The sequence below is a fragment of the Nannobrachium achirus genome (genome assembly GCF_963921795.1).
Source record: "Nannobrachium achirus genome assembly, chromosome: 9".
Taxonomy (NCBI): domain Eukaryota; kingdom Metazoa; phylum Chordata; class Actinopteri; order Myctophiformes; family Myctophidae; genus Nannobrachium; species Nannobrachium achirus.
Window position 1 is genome coordinate 18,422,589 of NC_137818.1, and position 6,554 is coordinate 18,429,142.

At 36.0% G+C, this 6,554-nt stretch overlaps 1 long non-coding RNA gene across 1 annotated transcript; it reads left to right on the forward strand.

The window, feature by feature from the left end:
• Positions 1 to 4,687: 4,687 nt before the first annotated feature.
• Positions 4,688 to 6,098, forward strand: LOC308291700. Its single transcript, XR_013962357.1, has 3 exons — positions 4,688 to 4,790; positions 5,040 to 5,174; positions 6,000 to 6,098. It is a non-coding gene; the product is annotated as an uncharacterized lncRNA (long non-coding RNA).
• The last annotated feature ends 456 nt before the right edge of the window (positions 6,099 to 6,554 follow it).

Consider the following 6,554-nt stretch of genomic DNA (forward strand, 5'->3'; position numbering starts at 1 on the left):
ACCCCCTGGGGGTCCAGACCCACAGGTTGAGAACCACTGCCATATTGCACTGATCAGAGCAATGGTCACTTTTGATAAACACAGATTTAACGCCCATATACAGTATGTGTGCTGTTTAAGTTTTTTGGTGTGACTAATCTCTTGTGTGCCTGTGGTCCCCAGGTGCCCCCACACATGGCCACAGTGTTTGTGCAAGGTTGATGCTTATTGGGCCAACGGTGCACCTGTGGCACCCAGGGGCCCCTGGTTGGGCATAGTGCTCTTGTCCTTAACCTTTTGCGCTCCAAGTTCAACTGAAGATTTTCTTACAGCCTTTATGTTTACAGACTTAATTTCAAAAAGTTTTTTTCCCTTCTGATAGAGCACATGATATTAAAAAAAGCCATTTTTGCAAAAAACAAAATCACTTGCACTCCAAAACCTTGATATCTGCTATTTTTCCCAATGCAAACATCTAAAATGACACAGATGCATTCCAGGGTTTCATGGTTTAAAGACATAAAAGATAATGTGTACACACAGTCATTTAATTTGAGACTACAAATGAAAACGGTGTGTACTGGGAGTGTGATTTTCAAACTAAAGTCATTAAATATTAGCCTATAAATAACATGGTTTAGGAGAAGTGACATGTTTAGTCATAGCCTACAGAGACCATGCTCACTTCTGACTCACACACAAAACCACGCCCCCTTCACAGTCTTATTTGAAGCTGTAACTGTGTTCAATGTTTCATTTGAACCTCTCTGTTCAACACAATGCATCTGATCACACTCACCCTTGGGCTCATGCTGTTAGCAACAGGTACGTCATTTTGAGTCTTTTGGGGTTAAATGAGTTTTACATTTTCATTTTCTGTATATATTTTCTACACACAAATTGTGTCTGCTATCTCCTCAAAGGATGAAACTTTTCCTTTTTATAACTACAAAATGTCTATCTATCTTAATTGTAGAACCACAGTTGCACTGCTTTCAAAAATAAACTGTCACTGCTGTTCAACTCAAAAGCAACTTCAGATCATCCACCCAAAAGGCACAAATATATGAAATTACGTATTTACTAGTACTGACATTTGTGGGTGTGAAGTCTGGTTTAGAATCTAGTAGGTTGACATGCATGGTGCATGTCAACCCCAAATGTGTGAACTTGCTGCTGTTCAGCTGACCGTTTTTCTTTTTTAACATGATAAGAAAACATTATTATTGTTCATTAAATTTAACATAAAATGGAAAGGTGTCTTTGGCACGCAGACAGTTATTATAAAACAATAAAACACATCATTATATAGAATACACAATGCATTAAAACACTATATAAAATGCATTCCCATAAAGCAGCAGCAAATGGTAAATGGTGCATTTAGTGTCTTTATTCAAGGTGCATTACAGAGATTGTGCATTATATTCACCCATTCACACACACATTCATACACCGATGGCGGAGCAAACCATGCACCAACCAAACTTCAAGCCTTCCAACTGTAAGAGGAATTCTTGGCAGGCCGCTGGACCACATCATAGATTGCTACAATATTGGTTGATGCGCACTTATATAACACCAGCTCTTGCTTTATGGACGCTGTTGTATTGGCAATCTTAGCTGATCTTTTATTTTATTTTTTATTTTGTAATTGTTTTTTATTGATTTCTGTTACGTTTCTGGTCTTATATTTGTTGTTTTGTTTCTGCTTCTATGTAATTTGTCTGAAGTTTGTGTAAAGTTTGTCTTGTCATGTCTTAAGTTTGTTTTGTTTAAAAGTTTATTTAAACTATGTTTAAAAGACTAACACACTGCTCCGAAGCCTAATTAATGCATGATGGAATGTGTTTAATGTTTACTGTACATTTGTTTTCTGTTGTAAACTGACGGTCTTCTACCTGTTGTTTCAGGATATGCGTTGAGATGTTATAAGTGTGACGGTGGAATTACAGGAGAATGTATTGAAAAAAGGCAGAACTGTCCTAACAGTTCTGATAAATGTCTTACAACAACAACCAGAGAATATCTGGGTATGTAACAGAGATATAACCTGCATTTTATTATTATGAGATTCAGGGTTTATTAATTTTGTTAAGACTAAGATTTTTACATTTAGTTGACTGAGTCTAAGCAATTCTTTATAGTATGATTAAGATAATATCTTGTTTTCAGGTCCAGTTAACTACGAGGATGTTACTGAGAAGAAATGCATTCCAGATGGTCAGTGTGCTACTGGCTCAATGCGCTTTAAAAACAAAATCATACACACCCAGTGTTGTAACACTGACCTCTGCAACATGAACAAACGTAAGTAACTACAGTATAATCATCTGTTGTGTGTTTTAATCTATGTTTGATGAATAACCACTGTACACATGAATGATGAACACAATAACCACTGTACATAATTTGATGAACACAATAACCACTGTACATATGAATGATGAACACAATAACCACTGTACATGTGAATGATAAACTCTATAGTACTGTACATATGAATTGTAATCACTGTAACCACTGAATGAATGAGGAAGATACATTTTTGAAGACTATTGTACCTCCAAGGTGATCTTACATGAATGTAATAACTACAATAAATGTGTGTTTTAACTAACATTGACTTTTATAAATTTAACCCTTACAGCTCGTGTTAACGCTACTCCCAACGGTTTGAAGTGCTACACTTGTGAAGGTTACGACTGCTCCCACATTGTACCATGTACTGCTGATCAGGATCACTGCTTCTCATTAACCTCTTGAGCCCCATTGCCCCCGCCGGTGGGGGCAAAAGGTGTTGACCTCTGAACAGCTGTCAATAAATGTCAATAAATCAATAGAGACCAAATCAAACTACAATTTCTTTGTTGATTATTGTTACAGTGGTCCTACAGCATAGTAATCAGCTGCCATTGTACTTTTCATACATACATTACTCCTATTACAGTATTATTACTACTTATTGTTACTCGTTTTTATCATTTTTCACCCTATACTTTAACATTACTAATATTACAGCACTACTCTCACTAAAATATCTGTAGAGTTTACATAGTTTGCAATATATTCATACAATTTTGCCTATCAATTGGTAACACCTTGGTGAACAATTTTTCTATTCACTATATATGTTTTAAATGAGGTCTTGAGGCTCATTCACTATTCAGAAGGCAAAATATCCATAGGCGGAGGTCTTTTTCAATCATCTTTTCCTTGGTAAATGATCACAGCAGGACAATTTGGTCAGAGAAATGTGATGTTTTACACTGCATTTGTGAATTTTCAGGGGTTAGCTGACATTTGGTGTGTCAAGAGTAGCCACAATCATGGTAGTTTTGTGTCCACAACTGTTCCAATTTGGGCATACATTTTAGGCGGATTTTTCCCCTGGACCCCCCTGGGGCTTAAGAGGTTAACCGGTAATAACACATTCCTCAATTCAGAAGAATGACCAATGATGTATCTAGACATGGAGCATTATAGGAAGTGTGTGTTTGTGTCATCACTGTTTTCTCAAACCTTCATTAATAACAGTGGAGTATTACGATGTAGGCTATATATTTTTTATTTTGTTGTGTCACAGCGAGAGGGGAAGGAAATGCTGGATGCGCCTCAAAGAGCATTTGTGATCAGGATATAGGCCTATGTTGTGAAGGTGACTTGTGCAACAATGCTGATTTTAGGGCTAAAAGTTCTGTAGAAGGTACGTATTATATTTCCATTTTTGGGGGTTTAATACATTTTTTTGTAATGATAAATACACCCACATTTTGTCTGCCATCCCCTCAAACGATTTTTATGGCTTCATCTCTTGCAGAACCACATGTTTTTTTTTTGAAAGAAAAACTGCTGTTCAAGGCAAAAGCCACAGAGTCAGGGGCCTCATTTATTAAAGTTCTTGTCGGACTGGCGGCGCAGCTGCAAACAATGTTTCTTTAATGTTGAAGTAACTGGGTTCTTTTACAAAGCAACTTCTTGTTAATACAGCAGAGCTCCTAAATGTTTGGTGTGTTTTTTTCTACTCACATAATAACTGTATGTCTCTCTATAATGGTGTTTGTTTTTATACCAACATGAGAAATTTTACAAATACAAATGTGGGGGTCCTTGACCTCTGCACTATACCACATGTCTACTTTATTTTGATATATCCATTTAAAGATAATTTTGCTCAGCCCGTTTAGAAGACAATACACAACTTTAACATTTATGAACACTTACTTACTAGTTTTGAACAGAATGTGACATTTTCATTCAAACTTCAAGCCTTCCAACTGTAAGAGGAATTCTTGGCAGGCCGCTGGACCACATCATAGATTGCTACAATATTGGTTGATGCGCACTTATATAACACCAGCTCTTGCTTTATGGACGCTGTAGTATTGGCAATCTTAGCTGATCTTTTATTTAATTTTTTATCTTTTTATTTTGTAATTGTTTTTTATTGATTTCTGTTACGTCTCTGGTCTTATTTTTGTTGTTTTGTTTCTGCTTCTATGTAATTTGTCTGAAGTTTGTGTAAAGTTTGTCTTGTCATGTCTTAAGTTTGTTTAAAAGTTTATTTAAACTATGTTTAAAAGACTAACACACTGCTCCTAAGCCTAATTAATGCATGATGGGATGTGTTTAATGTTTACTGTACATTTGTTTTCTGTTGTAAACTGACGGTCTTCTACCTGTTGTTTCAGGATATGCGTTGAGATGTTATAAGTGTGACAGTGGAATTACAGGAGAATGTATTGAAAAAAAGCAGAACTGTCCTAACAGTTCTGATAAATGTCTTACAACAACAACCAGAGGATATCTGGGTATGTAACAGAGATATAACCTGCATTTTATTATTATGAGATTCAGGGTTTATTAATTTTCTTAAGACTAAGATTTTTACATTTAGTTGACTGAGTCTAAGCAATTTCAGATGACAAAAAAAATGAATAAAACAAAATGTACAAAAGGACTATAACTAAATGGTTATACAAAATCTGAATTTGCTGTCTGTGTACAGTGTAGATTACAGCATTCTTTATAGTATGATTAAGATAATATCTTGTTTTCAGGTCCAGTTAACTACGAGGATGTTACTAAGAAGACATGCATTCCAGATGGTCAGTGTTTTACTGGCTCAATGCGCTTTAAAGAAAGAATATTACACACCCAGTGTTGTAACACTGACCTCTGCAACATGAACAAACGTAAGTAACTACAGTATAATCATCTGTTGTGTGTTTTAATCTATGTTTGATGAATAACCACTGTACACATGAATGATGAACACAATAACCACTGTACATATGAATGATGAACACAATAACCACTGTACATATGAATGATGAACACAATAACCACTGTACATGTGAATGATGAACACAATAACCACTGTACATGTGAATGATAAACTCTATAGTACTGTACATATGAATTGTAATACAGTTTACAGTTTACAGTTTAGGCATTTAGCAGACGCTTTTAATCCAAAGCGACTTACAATAAGCAAATAAACATCACAATAATAAACAAGATTAAGTGTCAGTACATCAACAGCAATATAACAAATGTGAATGAATATATATCTAGAAAAAAAAAACTATATAATCCATAAAAAAAGAAAAAAAGTTTCTAAAAACCTAAAAACAAATGCTAACTAGCTTCATGTATGGTCATTGTTTTTTCCAGTAGTGCTAAGGGTTTAGGTGGAGTCTGAAAAGGTGAGTCTTCAGTCCTCGGCGAAAGCTAGCGAGTGAGTCTGTTGTTCTAAGTGCGACAGGGAGTTTATTCCACAACTTGGGGGCCAGGAGGGCAAACTGTCTCGGACAAGTGGATTTTTGCCTGGGGTTTTTAGCGAGGGTTCTGTCAACGTTTTTAGCGAGGGTTCTGTAATCACTGTAACCACTGAATGAATGAGGAAGATACATTTTTGAAGACTATTGTACCTCCAAGGTGATCTTACATGAATGTAATAACTACAATAAATGTGTGTTTTAACTAACATTGACATTTTATACATTTAACCCTTACAGCTCGTATCAACGCTACTCCCAACGGTTTGAAGTGCTACACTTGTGAAGGTGACGACTGCTCCCACATTGTACCATGTACTGCTGATCAGGATCACTGCCTCTCAGTAACCGGTAATAACACATTCCTCAATTCAGAAGAATGACCAATGATGTGTCTAGACATGGAGCATTATAGGAAGTGTGTGTTTGTGTCATCACTGTTTTCTCAAACCTTCATTAATAACAGTGGAGTATTACGATGTAGGCTATATATTTTTTATTTTGTTGTGTCACAGTGATAGGGGAAGGAAAGGCGGTGACCGTAGCTGCCTGCGCCTCAAAGAGCATTTGTGATCAGGATATAGGCCTATGTTGTGAAGGTGACTTGTGCAACAATGCTGATTTTAGGGCTAAAGGTTCTTTAGAAGGTACGTATTATATTTCCATCATCTGGGGGTTTAATACATTTTTTTAAATGATAAATACACCCACATTTTGTCTGCCATCCCCTCAAACGATTTTTATGGCTTCATCTCTTGCAGAACCACATGTTTTTTTTAGAAAGAAAAACTGCTG